This window comes from Protopterus annectens, chromosome 4.part1, assembly GCF_019279795.1.
Source record: "Protopterus annectens isolate FY-2018-M chromosome 4.part1, PAN1.0, whole genome shotgun sequence".
Classification (NCBI taxonomy): Eukaryota; Metazoa; Chordata; order Ceratodontiformes; family Protopteridae; genus Protopterus; species Protopterus annectens.
The window spans coordinates 147,432,480-147,447,768 of NC_056734.1; the positions used below are offsets into that span (position 1 = coordinate 147,432,480).

The 15,289-nt window shown below is 42.4% G+C and overlaps 1 protein-coding gene across 1 annotated transcript in view; it reads left to right on the forward strand.

Annotated features, from left to right (window-relative positions):
• PLD1 (phospholipase D1) overlaps positions 1-15,289 on the forward strand; it is a 1,505,857-nt gene that overhangs the window by 689,808 nt on the left and 800,760 nt on the right. The gene's annotated exons all lie outside the window — the stretch shown is intronic.

Here is a 15,289-nt window from a genome sequence, read left to right on the forward strand (position 1 = left end):
ACAAAGAACTGAGTATTGTTTTATGTTTTTCATATTGATCACCGCTGTAGTTAACCTTAGCTTTGTAGGTTATATCCTGCCAAGAATATAATAACTGGCCAGCTGCCAAAGCTTCGGGGCACCTTCCAGTCATGCAAAAGGGTCGGGTAGCTAGAGCTGAGCTGACTGAGGGATTTGGGCTCCAAGCCTTTCAGAGCTTTACTACCTCCGAAAGAGTAAGCTCCTCCAAGGCTTTCAAAGATCGACAGTCAGATTGTGCTGTTCTTTGTTGAGCAGATAAGCTCCTTCGGGGGTAAATAAAACCCCTTCCATTTAATAATTTTATTACTGATAGCATTCTCTTCAGAAAGGTTATTTTAATGCTTTGAAGTTGTGTTTTAACAGTCTTACTGCGAGACCTTACTGTACTTTTAAATGGGAGTGCTCCTTTTCCTATCAGTTTAAAAGTCATTTAAAGTAACTGAAAATTTTTTTTTGTGGAGAAATTGTTTATTTTACTTAGTGTGTTAACTTACATTTTAGTGTGCTAGTTTGTGAAAAAAGGACTTTTTTTTTTACCAGCATTTGCTGCTATTTTTCCTCAGGAAAGAGGCACCATTTTCATCTTGATTGTGGACAATCTGTCAGTCCCATGGTCACGCCCTCTTTCATTTACAAAAAGAAAAATTTAAGCAAATAGCCTTTGCCGTCCCAGTATACTGGCAATTTACCTCAGGCACAGGTGAATGACTCTGCTGTGGCTATTAGTTGTACATCAAACCACTCTTCTTTTACCCCAATCCTGATGTAGCACCTACAGCTAGTATGGACTGAAGATTAGCCACATCCTCTGTGGCTGTTAGTGACCTCTCAAGTGGGCAAGTGAGAGCCAATCTTGTCAGTCGTGAGAGAGGGAACAGGGAATGCTTCCCTGTCTTGTCTGAATGTAGTTCACATCAGTAACACTGTTGGACCCATTGTTCGTATTATAACGAAACAGAAAACTAAACTAGTATCTATTCCTCAAATTTTCTTAGCCAGTAATAATTTACTGGGTCTGGCTTGGTTTTTAATTCAGGCTATTGATCCTCCTTGTATTTTCTGGAAAAAGAAAGAGGGGTACTGTCTTTCCTGAACATATTCAAGATTGTGAATCTGGATAAGGAGAATGAAGGGACAGATAACTGGGTTTTCTTCTCAGATTTTGATTCAAACATGGAGGAGAGTTCAGTTTCTGACTCTCTCTCATGAGGTGGGGGGGGTCTCTGAGACTATTTCAAGAATATGTCAGGCTTTCCAGTGGGAGAACACTGAGCTTTTAAAGTACCTAAGAATATATTATGAGCTGTTACAGAAGGAATTTCCAGAATCTGCACCATTCCTCCACTTCTGTCAGCTTTGTAGGATGTGTTTGTTACTGCCTGCAATTTTCCTGACAGCTAGCTGGCCGTAAAAATTCAGATAGGGTGTATAAAGTTCCTCAGTCTTTTAAGTTTTTATACACTCCTCCCAAGCCTGATCCAGCAGTTATGGCTTTAGTTAATCCTTCTCCTGCTAAACAGTTAATTCCAGTTCTACTCTTTCTGATAAGGCTGGGATGATTAAGTATGGGGATAAATGTATGTTTCTGCACCTTTGAGTTTCAGAATTTTGAATTGTCAGGGTCATATGTTAAGGTTTGTCTGGACTAGTTTTGAAAGTATGAGGAAAGTTTTGTCTGCAGTTTCTTCTTGTGAGGAAAATAAAGTGTGTTAAATAATTGAATTATTTTGTTCAAATCACTACCCATATATAGAGTCTGTGCATGATTGTTGATACTTCAAGGGCTATAGCCACTGGTACTGCTTTGAGGAGTTTTTGAATGGCTGCATTTTCAGAACCTCCCAGATGATGATAACAATGAGGTTTTAAATTCTACTTTGGTTAGAGAGATGAAAAGGTTAAGCTGGTGCAGGAAATCGCTAAGATTTTCAGCCCTCTCTTTCTAAATTTTCCAAGGGACACTCTAACTCATCATCCAATTTTGGTTAGAAAACAGTAAACAGTCTCTACAAAATGCAGGTAAACAGTCATTTAAGAAATGGCAAGGGGGTTCCAAGAAGAATTCTGGAAACCTTCAAAATCAATGACAGTCCAATAAGTCAGTATGACTGTTTAAAAGATTTTATTCCCACATCCCACCCTGGCTGCCCTTTTTTTCTTCCTGAAAGTCTGAATCTCCACTTTTCTCTTTGGCAACAGATAGTATCAGACAAATAGGTTCTCAGGGTAATTCAAGATTACAGATGGCAAGGGGAAAACATTCCTCCTTTCCAGGGGTTAATTCCTCATCCTCCCGACCAGACTGTCTTGTTTCAACCCATCCTTCTTCACATGCTTTCCCTGTGGGTGATAGAACCAGTTCCCCCTTGCTAGGTGGGAATGATGTTTTAGTCAAGGATGCTTTTAGTGCCAAAGAAAGAAGATGCTTGGAGACCAATTTTGAATCTTTCTTTTCTAAACTGTTTGTGATAGTGCCCAAATTCAAAATGATGTCACATCACGGCCTGGCACCTCTTCATTCAAGTTTCCTGGTAACGCTAGATTTAAAAGATGCATATCATCGCATTCCTAGTCATCCAGACTTCGTGTTTCTTAAGGTTTTGTGTGTGTGTGTGTGTCACATTATCAGTTTTCTGCCTTACCTGTTGGACTATCCACTACACCGAGAGTGTTTTCAAAGTGTCTAACCCCAGATCCGATGTCTTTTTCATCCATTCCTTAATTCATGGATCTCAGATCCAACCTCGGATCCAGTTACAGCCACATCAGTATAATTGAACTGCATAGGCTGAGCTGTTTCCCTTACCCATAATCCTCTCCTAGGCCCAGATTACATCAAATCTCATTTACCATTTCAGCATTTAGTCGTAGTCACCTGTAGCTCAAGTGGGTTTTGGAGTTAGATAAATCATTTTTTCTCTTTTTCCCTCTTATCGGGCAACTATTTGTCTAGTTCCTTGTCTGCTCCCCTGTATTGTCTAGAAATATATTTCAGCTGGAGTTGATTTTTTTTAATATAGGTCTAATCTGGCTTCATGCCCTTCCTATTGTTTCATTTATTATTTCTGCTACCTCAGTTTTGATATTATGGTTTGTACCATTGCTGGTATTTCTGTTTTACCATTAGTAGTGGTCCTTCCTTTCTTGGCTTCTTTTCTGATGTAATTGCTGCTGCTGTTGTCACTTGGTTCAAGATGTTTCACAAACCAACTGATTAAAAAAAAAAAAAAAGGCAAATCTTGTGGACACAAAATTCCCAATTCAGATGCCTACTCTGAGTGCGTGTATTTCTTCGGAGCAGGGCACCTTACCACCAAATGAGACATTTGTGCAGAGTTTAATCATGAAGTGCTGGTAGAGCACAGAAAAAAGCTTATATTGAAAGGCCTGCTTCTGCTTCCATCATCTTCTTCCTCTGGAGGCCCCCCTCAACGAAATCTTTGTAGAAACCCAAGGGGTATTTAGCAGGCATGGTTTAGGATTCGAGGAAGGGTTCCTCCTATTGCTCCCCTACTTTGGGCTCAGCACCACCAGAGATAAGTGTAAAGTCCTGTGATATGACTGTTTTCCTCAGAGCTAGCTTGAGATGAACTGAGATTCTTGGCCCCACCTGCTCCCTCAGATCTGACTTGATCCAGATCAGTCTTCACTCCACAGGTCACCTTGATTCTCTCTGGAGCCTATTTTTTGAGACTTCAATCTTTTTTTTTTTTTACAAGAGATGCTTCAATGGGCTTCCAGACCACCTTTAACCTCTTCATCCCTCAAGCCAGCTAGGAGCTTGACAGAAGCTGACATAGACTGGATGATCAGAAAGTTTCTCAGAACCTAGATTCAGCTGGAAGTTATTCTGTCTCCTTCTCCTATCGGATCCCTAAGCCCTACCACCAGTCCAGTCCCAACTTTTGACTCCTACTGCGATCCATCCCCTGGCTTTGGAGTCTCAGAATTCCAAGTTTGTGTCAAATCCTAAGGCCTGGGCTTTCTCTACACCTACACTTTCTCTGATACAAACAGCTCTGACACTGTCAGAACCAGAAGTATGTCAGAGTGACATATCCAGAGTTTTTGATTTTCAGAGCCATCTCTCCCCTTGGAGACTCAGCGCTGGACAGCTCTACACTGAACTCTGTTTCAAGTCAGGATCTTGGGAACACATTGAGCCATCCTGGGCAGGTGGCTTCTGCTCCTACCAGGTTGTTTTTTTGGTTACCCCATGACCTCTGCCTTTGAGGTTGTGGAGCGAGCCTTTTCCCACTCAATGGACAAGACAGCCCCCTCCCCCGCAGCTGGATAAAGCCTTTCCACAGCTGTTATCCTGTTCCATTGAGACAGCAGGCCTGGTCTAACTTAGAGTCCTCATCCTGGATTCTGCTAACACTTCTGAGTCCTCCCCAGAATATATCACCAGATAGCCCCCTCTGAAGCATATGTGCAAAAAGAGGCCCTTGGATTCCCCGCAGAAGTCTTTGATGAAAGACATAGACTTTGAAGGGGAGGGGTCCTTTTGATCACCCCTTGAGGATGTTTCTTTTCGTGAAATCCTCAAACAGCTAATTATTTTGTAATGATGGGCATTTGTCTGGAGAGTACAGTAGTTTATGGGGAATGATTAATTGTGAGTATGTCAACTGGTAAATTTAACTATTTTGTAGTAGCAGCAGGTTAGTTTAGATTTATATGTAGTGTTGATATTTGTAAGACTAGGGGAAGCATATAATAGTGAAGGAAGGAGATATGTTGCTGGTAAGGTAATCCTTGCTTGATCTGTCAGGTAGTATTTAACCGTATAGAGAGGGCCAAGTTTTTGGTGAGTTTTCTTGAAGGAATGAGGTATGTGGTGATCAGATCTGAGGTTGTTATCTATTATGAATCTGAGTAGTTTAGTTTTGCTTATGGTTTCTGTTTTTGTTATAACTTGAGGTAATATGAAATGTGCTTTTCTGGATAAGGTGGTTATTTTTGGAGTAAATAACAAGCTTGTTTTTTTAGCATTAAGCAAGTTAGAATTTTTTTGGCCATATTTCAGTGGCAGTGAAACATTTTTGAGTGATTTCCTGTAATTTTGTTATAGATGGGGCAGAGCACATATGTGGTGTTGGGGTTTTCCAGTGTCGAATTACGGTCTATGCCTGCAGAAGATGACTGTTTCTTCATATCTGGCCACCCTTCAGTCCATACCGAACACCTCCATTAGGCGGATTTCTCATCTGGTTCAGGAATTACTATCAGAAGACATACCCGGATGCACCTTTGTAATTTTGCATAGTGCTTCAAGACATCATTCAGCAATGCTGCTTTTAATGGATCCACTTTGTTTGGCCCTAATTGAAGTAAACTCTCACCGGGAGTGAACAGGATGGGAAGACATTATTTGCCATAGATATATTTTAATACCCCTCAGAGGACTTTTTCATGGAACCAGAGAGAGAGGTAGAAAGTTGTGGTTTCATAAGTCACAAAGGTTTTCCCAGGACTGCTGTGGAAACAGATCCCCCCGTTGCAGAAGGGAGATCTTGTTGCCCAGACAGCAGAGGATGCCCACAACACCAGGGCTTCAGATTCTCTGAGAAGCCCTTTCAGCATTCTTGAAAGGTTGCCTGACTGCTTGCAATCTGGAAGCAATCAGGGTGTGCTTATCCCTGCACCCCGAAACCTGGATGACCATCATCAGACACTTGGGTGCAGAGTATAATATCCAGAGGTAATTAAATTCCACTTTCCCTTCATCCTCCCATTTAGCCCAAAGGACTTCTGATGTTCCACCCAGACAGAGGAAAGTGGTGGCCTTAGAAATAAAAAAAAAAGCTGCTGGCAACATAGTCATCCAAGTGGTCTACTCAGACTAGTAAGGTTTTGGATCTTAGTTGATATTCTTTTTGGGGCCAAAGAAAAACAGGCACCTAAGAACAATTTTGGACCTCAGTAATTTTAATCAATTTATCAAACACTTTAAGTTCTGGATGATCACTGTTCAGTCAATTCTGCCACTGTTCCGCAAGAATGATTGGATGTGCTTAATAGATTTTTGGGATGCGTACTATCGCATCAAAATAGACAGGCATTTGAGGAGAAATCTATGCTTGTGGCTGGGACCCAGTCACCACCAGTTCAGTTCCCTGCCCTTTGATTTCATCACAGCCTCCAGGGTGTTAACCAAGTGCATGAAAATAGCTACAGCTGACTTGAGACTGCTTGGATCCTCAGTGTTTCCATATCTTGACAATTGGCTCCTCTCTGTTCCCACCAAGCCTCTCTTGATTCAAACCAGGGACTACTTGCTTCAACTATGTCTTCATCTGGGAATCACAGTGAACTGCTCCAATTCTCAACTCCCCCCACTCAATTCCTGGAATTCATTGGTGCTTGTCTGGATATGGTGACACAGATTGCAAGCTTACTATGGGCAAGGTTAAACACTTTGCAGAGCCAAGTATCACACATTCTCTCTCTCTCTCTTCCCCTCCAGCCAGGTTAGTCTTAAAGTTTGTCAGATCTAAGACAGCTTCTGTAATTCTGGTACTTCAACAAGGTTTCACATGAGGGTACAGCAATGTACAATGGTGAATAGGATGACATCCACTGACCTGGACGTATTCAGATTGCAAAGGTTTGCAGAGAACACAGTCTGGTGGATCCACACAGAAGTCATTTCTCAGGACCCTTTTTATCCTTCCTTGTACCCAAGGCCACAGTAAATATGGACACCTCCCACCTCGGGTGAGAGGGCATTAGTTGGAAAGACTGTCCAAGGCACTTAGTCTCAGTTGGAGGTCAGTCTTCACATCAGTGTTCTGGAAATGAGAGTTGTCCTATTAGCATTACAAGCATTTCAGTATGTTCTCCCATCAGGTATGGTTGCTGTTCAGACTGACATGTCAGTGGTCTGGTACATCAGCAAACTGGGGGGAGCCAGATCCCATTCCTTATGCTGAGAAGCATTGTAGTTGTGTCAATGAGCAGTCTTTTCTTTTGGCAGTGCATATTCCAGGGAAGTTCAACATGCTAGCAGACAAACTTACTCTCTCTTAAGTGGTCTCTCAAACTGTTAGCAGCAGAAAAGATTTTTGACAATGGGGTCAAACATGCTGCAACTTCTTCACATCACCCCACAATACAGTGCAGCAGGTAGTTTATTCTGATTCCCCTGAGAGACACTCTGATTCACGATTGGCTCTGTGGTCTCCTGTACACCTTTCTCCCCACCTTTCTCATTCCAAAATTCCTTTTGAAAGCATCTCAGATGGAAGAACAAAGTAATCCTCATTACTGCATTCTGGCCTTGGCAAGTGTGATTTCCCTTCCTGTGGCCTCATCTGGTACAACCTCCCTGGCTGTTGAATCCTTCTCAGGACCTTCTGTCTCACCTGTTCAGGATGCCTCACCCGGATCTTTGGGCCCTCAAGATGACCATGAATTCTTCACTTTCAGTGTTGGTTAGACCATCCAGGCTTTCTTCCCTAGAGCATCATTTCCTTACATCCTCCCATAAGGATTCTACTAGGAAGGTTTATAAGAGCAAATGGAGAATATTTTCAGTCTGAGCTCTCCAGAAACAATTGGATCTGGTTTCAGCAACTATTCCAGCTTTCCTTGATTTCCTTGGCTCTAGTTTTCAGTATTGAAGCTAGTTATTCTGCAATTAAGGTCCCACTTGCTGCCATTTCTAATTTTCACATAGGCAAAAAACATTCATCCTTGACATCACTGAGATTATACAAGGCCTTTCTCAAAGGTACCTTTTTACTTTGACCACCTATTAAGGATCCTACCAAGCTTTGACGCAGTCTCCCTTTGCGCTCTCTGCCAAAGTGGACTTATGTTTGTTGTCTTGGAAAAACATTTTTCTGGTTGCAGTTACATCGGCTAGATGAGATCAGAACTCCAGACACTCTCTTCTAGCTGCCGTATTTGTTTTGTTTTATAAGGATAGGGTGTCCCTTTGGACTAACCCTTCTTTGCTACCTAAGGTGCCATTGGAGACCGCTATCAACCAGTCCATCAAGCTACCTCTCGGAGAATACATGTTGCACTTGTTGGACATTGACAGACAGCTTAGATTCCATCTCCATAGAACTAAAGATTTCAGGAAGTCAGACTATATCTTTTTCCAAGGCTAAATTGGGTGAGGTGGTATCAAAAGTAGCTCCATCAGGGTGGCTAACTGACTACATTTCATTTGTTTAAAAGGATAAAGAGTTGACTTTACCTAAACTTCCTGATGCTCATTCCACCACCTCTGTGACCCCATTGTCTGCTTTCTGTTCCTGGGCTTCCATAGATGGCACCTGTACAACTGCCACTTGGTCCAGTGCCTATTCTTTTATTACTCATTGCAAATTGGACATTGTATCTAGGGATAAAGCATAATTTGGCTCTGCTCTACTCCAGAATATTCTTCCTTGAGGACCACCCAAGGTTTTCTCTAACTCTGTCCCAACAGTTGAAGAACAATGAAAAAGACGACATCAAATACAAAAGATATGTGCTCACCGTAACCTTGCATTTTTGTTGTCTCTCTTCATCCCTACTCAACCTCCTCTCTCCATCCCCTTCCTGCTTTGGAAGATGTTCCATTTAGGCTCATAGTCTGCCCAGAGGAGCAACTCCTGCCTGCCTTGCTGAATGAGCTCTAGTCTTCCTCTTCATTCTGTCTGTCTTTTCTAACTTGAATGTGGTTTAATTTATACCATGTGTTTTACTAGGCACCTTGTTTTCTTACAATATGGTAGGCTGACTAGGGGCAAACTTGATCTGAAGTAATCCAGGCTTAGGAGAGGATTATGGGTAAGGGAAAGAGCTCGAGACACAAGAGCCAGAGTCTACTGAAGTGGCCAGAGATAGATCCAAGTCCCATCAATTGAGGAAGGTTGAAAATAGGCAACACAGATGTATCATTTTGGTGAGAACTTAACTTTTGTTTATAGTTCATTGCAGGCTACGTTTCTCCATATTTAGACTACTTACTTAACTTTGCACACTTTTTTTTAAGTGTTAGGAATCAGTCTGTCTCTCGGGTGAGAGATCTTGTACTCAAGATGGGATTCCAAGAGAATGCTCAAAAGTAACAACTCCTCACAGGATTGTGTTTCCATGATATGAACTAGACGCCATGTTTAAAAGAGCTTTTCTGCAGAAAAAATAGATCTGTATCTTGATCTATTTCTAGGATTTTCCACTCAGACTTTGGTTGCTGCGAGGGAATACTTCAGGATTGTAGGAGTCATGGCTTCTATGATTCCCATGATACCCCTGGGAAGATTTGACATGAAAAAGATACAGTAGTATCTGAAGTCTTTCTGGTCCCAGCACCAGTACATTTTCTCTTTTCAGATCACACTGCTGGGGTTTGTCAGAAGAAAAATCACTTGGTGGAGACAAAATATATCCTAAATCCATTTCTCCCCTTCTGCCTCCCAGTTCTAAACAGTCACCAAAGATGCCTCTGTCTTTGCTTTGGAAGCAATTTTAGAAACGATAAAAATTAAAGGTATGTGGTAACCAAGGGTAGATGCAAGCACATAAATATAAAAAAGTCCTTGCCCTGATCTAGGCACTTGGCACTCTGAGCAATCTTTGGTCCCATGGGACCTCTTCAAGTTGTTCTGGGCAATATCACAGTCATGTGGTGCATCAACAAGCAAGGGGGATCCAAGACATACTCCGTATGCAGACCAGCCTTGTTAGCTTGGGATATACTTTCACAGCACAATCTCACTCTGCAGGAACCCTACATTCAGTCAAAGCAAAACTGTATGACAGACAAGCTAAGCAGGACAAGAGCAGGCTCTTACAAATAGAAACTAGTTCAGGAAGTCTTCCAAGATTTGCTCCATCTTTGGAGAGTTCCTCAAGTTAGAACTTGTTGCCTCCTATCTGAACAGTCAGCTGGCAAGATTTGGCTCCAGCACTTCATGCAAGAAGGCCTGGAAAACAAATGTTTTTTTTACTTGGACAGGAATATTCCTGTGTACCTTCCACCCTTTCCACTAATATCCAGGGTACTTCTGAGGATTCAGAAAGAATCTCCCAAGATTATTGTGGCCCAGGCAACCGTGGTTCTCCTTTATTTTGGAAATATCCAGGGGCAGATACCACCAACTTCCTTACAGACTGGGTCTACTTGCACAAAAACAGGGGGTATTTGACACCCCCCCCCCCAACACCAATCAACTTCAATTGACTTACCTGTATGAAAGGGTCTTAATACCATTTAGGCACCTGTTTACTGAGGATGTTCAGCATTTATTAATGGAGACAAGAAAGCCTGCTACTAAAAAATCATATATTAGCAAATGGAAGATTTTTAGTTGGTGCCAACAACATAACCAGCACCCATTCAGGGCTAGCTGTTCTCTGGTTTTACAATATTTTTATGAGTTTGTGTTATGGCCTTTCTTACTGTTCTGTCAATGTTCATTTATCGGCCGTTTCTGCATGTCTGTCCATGGATCCTCCTCTTTCAATGCAGTCTCCTGTCAAAGCATTTTTGAAAGGAGTTTTGCACGAGAGGCGTCCAAGAAACTGGTGGCCCCTCCTTGGGTTCTTAATTGTATTTATTTAATTTGTTTACAGGGGTAGTGCACTGATCAATATTGACCAGTTTCAGGCTTAGCCTGGGTGAAATACAAAACATTTCATAAACAAAAAATACAGAAATATAAACAATAATGGAGTAGTTAAGAATGTATGCGTGCATTCTAGTGAACAAGCACAGTGCAATGTGCAATGTATATGTTACTTTCTAAAGTGGGTCAAACTTGAGTAAATCTTAAGAGACGAGATGAGACTTGGAAAAGAGATATGTTAGGTGATAAGTCTTGTGTTGAAGCAGGAGCATTTGGCTTGGATGAAGTGTTTTTTGAGTTGCATCCTGAATTTGGAATAAGTGTTTATTTCTTTTGTTGATGAGAGTTTGCCAAAGAATAGGCACCTGAGAGGAGAAAGCATGTACAGTGCTGTGAATTAGGTTCTAGGAGTAATCAGAGTAGGTGTGGCTTGTGAGTTATGTCTCAGGTTGTATGACAAGGTTTTTTCATGACGTGTAGCTACAAGGAGAGTAAATATGTGGAGTTGGAGTAGTTTGTAGAGTTGAGATCCTAAAAGAAAGTTAGATCTCTGTTTTATGGGTTGCCATTTGGCTTTTTCTAGAGTAATACAGAGATGCTCACAAATAGGCGAGTTAGTAGTTAGTATGCAGGTACTGTTAGTATGGTGTCTGGCAGTGGTTTTCTTGGAGGCAGAAACTAAAATGGGAGTCTATATTTAAGCTATCATGGAAGATAGTTTTTACTGATTGCTCTGATCTCTGCAAGAATTGTATCTGAGTTGCAAGCTCTTATGGTGAGTCACCCTACTTCATTTTCCATAGGAACAGGGTTTCATTGAGAACTATTCTTTCTTTAATGTCTAAAGTGGTATCTGAGTTTACTTTAAGCCAAACTATCCATCTCCCCATTTTCTTTCCTGAACCCAAAAATAGGGGAGAAAGGATACTCTGGATGTCCACAGACATCTCTGGAGCTATCTTAACAACTAAATCTTTCAGATTTTTGGATCAGTTTTCTTCTGAAGGTTAGAAGGAACAACAACTGTCAAAAAAGGCCTATTACCTTTTGTGATACTTCAAAAAAAATCTATTCCAGGCAGGGCCAAGGCCCCACTCTACCATGGTCTTGGCTTCATTTATGGCTGTTTGGAAAGGGTTGGATTCTACAAGCTGCTGCTTAGATGTTCTTCATTCCACATTGCTGCAGTCCTAACTATTGGGTAGTCCGCTGTCCAGTCGGCCACGGCGTCATATCCTCAGTCTTTTTTGCCGCATGGACCGATGCAGAAGCAGTTTTGCGAGTGCAGGTTGGCGTTCTGAAAGTTTCTGAAGTCAGAGTTTCAGACCGAATCAAAGTTGGCTAAAATATTTTGTTTTTCTTGCCTCAGTATTTAACGGATGTCAGAAAAAGTGAATAACTGTATTTCTTGTGGGAAACCGATACCTCATAGGGATTACCATACTTTGTGTATACCTTGTTTAGGGCCTGAGCACGGCGTTGTTGGATGCCGCTCTTGTGCTAGATTTAACAAACGCACTATTAAGAGAAGGTTAGACTGTGCCAGGTTAGTGTTTGGGAAGCGTTGTAATTATAAAATGCCGCCGGATGCTCCGGCGCCGCTTCAAAAAAGCGCAAGGACAAAGCAGCGAAGCCTAGGTGGAAGAACCGACAGTCGGACGTCGGTTCTTTAGAAAACTCAGTGGGGAGGTTCTGCCAGGAGTTTCTTTGGAGTCTCAGGGAGAAACTTTACTGTTACAGGATGTGTCCTCTCAGGAAGTAGGCCAGGCTGAAGGGGCTTCTCAGGTGTCTGTTCTTCCTCTCTTCCTAAGGTGGTTAGGGCCTCGCCTTCTGTTGCCAAGGCTTCTTTAGAGGCAGGCCTACTTTAGCTTCAGTGGGGTGTCTCCGAGTGTTTCAGGGTCTTTGCCTAAAGCATATGCTAAAAATGGCAGAGGATTTGATTACAATGATTAGAGGTTCTATGCCTCCTGATAAGAGGCCTAGGGTGGAACCTGAGTTTGAGAGTTTTGAGCAATGTTCGGAGGCTTCTGAGTCTTCTGAAGACTTGCAGGAGTATCCTCCTTATTCTGATTCTGATGTGGATGATTCTACTCCTTCAGCTTCTCCTCCTGAGGATTTTTCATTTTCAGAGACTCTGCATTCCATGAGGAGAATTTTAAATGGGAAGGTCAAGATTTCTCTGATTCCAGAAAGAGCTTAGGGAATTCTTGTTTTACCCCAGCATAGGCCTTTAGCTATACCTCCTGTTCTGAATGTGGTGGAAGATGTTTTGCAGAGGCTTCCCTGAATCCTGATTCTCTGCCTCCTGCCCCAGTTAAACCGGATAGGTACTATGGGGTGCCTGAAGCTCATAAGTATCTGTTTAAGAGTCCTAGGGCAGACCAAACTGTCTCTCAGGGGCCTAAAGGTGTGAAGGCCTCTGTTGTTAAAAATCCAGTTCCTCCTGATAAAGAGGCAAGGGCTTTGGATAGATGGGGAAAGAAAGTGTACACTTCTTCCACTTTAGCCATGAGGCGTTGAATTGTCAGTTTCATATGTTAAAATATCAGAATTATCTCCTTTCACAATTGAAGTCTAAGGTGGATGCTCTGGCTGAAGGTATTGAGTGTAAAGAGTTGCAGGATTTAGTTCATGTTTCTGAACAAGTGGGAAAGCATTCCTTGCAGTGTGGTTTTGATGCTGTGCAGGCCTCCTCGAGGGTGGCTGCCACTGGTTCTGTTCTTCGCCTGGTTGAGAGATCAGAACTTAGCTGAGCATGTTAAGACAAGGATTTTGGATGCTCCTTTACAGTCTGATGTGTTGTTTGGTTCGCCTGTGGAAGCCGTTTTAAAGAAAATGGAGGACAAGGCTAAGTCTATGCAAACTGTTAAGGATTTTTGCAGGTGCAGCCTCAAGTTTAGTAGAAATTGGCCTACTAAGGGGTGGACTTATCCTGCTTATGATTCCCAGTCTAGGGGTAGGTCTAGACGTGGTAGGGGCAGAGCTCAAGGTTCTTTTAGGCCTAGGACAGGAGTTCACCTGCTCAGACTTCTGGTGAGGGCAGGGGTCAGTCCTTTCGTAAGCAGACCCAATGACCTGCCTTTTCAGCTGCCAGTACATTCCGCCTGGCAGCACCTCTGGGAGGAAGGCTGTCTCTTTTCAAAGAAAATTGGGATTTAATTACCCAAGACAGATGGGTTCTGGATATCATTCACCACGGTTACAGGTTTTATTTCCATACCTTGCCTCCTTTCAAAGGCATGCCAGACATTCCTCCTCTACAAAGAACAGAGGCTCACAAGCAAATTTCTCTGTTGCTCCAAATAGGGGCCATTCAGTCAGTTCCTGTGCCAGAAAGGGGCCTAGGATTTTATTCTCGTCTGTTCCTAGTACCAAGAACACGTGGAGACCAATTTTGGATTTATCTATCCTCAACACTTATCTGGACATTCCCAAGTTCAAAATGTTGACGTTACAACAGCTTTTACCTCTGCTGGGCAAAGATCACTGGATGGTAACTTTAGATCTCAAGGAAGCTTACCTTCATGTGCCTATAAGACTAAGTTGCAGGAAGTATCTGAGCTGGAAATTCTCATTATCAGTTCTCTGCATTGCCCTTTGGCTTATCTACTGCCCAGGGTATTCACAAAGGTTCTGGGTCCAGTGACAGCTTACTGCAGGCTAAAAGGAATTCAAATCTATCCTTACTTGGATGACTGCCTGGTTCTGGCTCAAGAAAGGAAGACCTTCTACAGCATTTGGAATATGTCATAGCAGTGCTAAGATGCCTAGGGTATTCTGTGAGCGAAATAAAGTCCAGTCTAGTACCCTCTCAAGACATGTGCTTTCTGGGTGTGAGACTGAATACAGCAGCCAGATGGCCTTTTTAACCCCGGACAAACAAAAGAATCTTTCCAGTTACTTCCATCAACTATCTCTTCAGTCCGGGCTGACTGCAAGGACAGTCCTTCAAGCCTTAGGGTTCATGGCATCTTGTATTCTGGTGCTTCCCAATGCCAAACTGCATATGAGGAAGCTACAATGGTATCTCAAAATCTATGGACACAGCACTGCCAGGATTTGGACACTGTCATTCAAATAATACCTTGCATTCAAAAGGAATTTTTGTGGTGGGCTCAGGAATGTCACCTAAACAAGGGACTCTCTGTGACCCCAGAGACAAGTCAGATTCTAACGACAGATGCCTCAGACATTGCTTGGGGAGCACATCTAAATGGAAAGTGGATACAAGACAAGTGGCCTGCCAGACTACAGCATCTACATATCAACATGAAAGAGATGTTAGCAGTCCAGTTTGCATTAATGGCTTTCAAGTTACTTCTTCCAGGGCAGGTGTTGATTCTAACAGACAACACAACTGTCATGTGGTACATCAACAAACAAGGGGAACACATTCTTACCCATTGTGCAGGCAAGCAATGATTTTATGGGAGACTGCGCTCAGCTTGCAACTAACTCTTCAGGCAAGGTTTCTGCCACAGAACTCCTTAGCAGATGTGTTAAGCAGACAAATCATGGATCCCCAGTGGAAACTGGATCTTCATGTATTTCAAAATTGACAGTGTCATGGGGAACTCCAGACATAGATCTGTTCGCTTCTCCACTAAACCACCAGCTGCCAAAGTTTTGCACAAAGGTTTCATGCTTGGAAAGTGGATGCTCTTTCTTTCAGTTGGAAAAATCTTCATGTGTATGCTTTC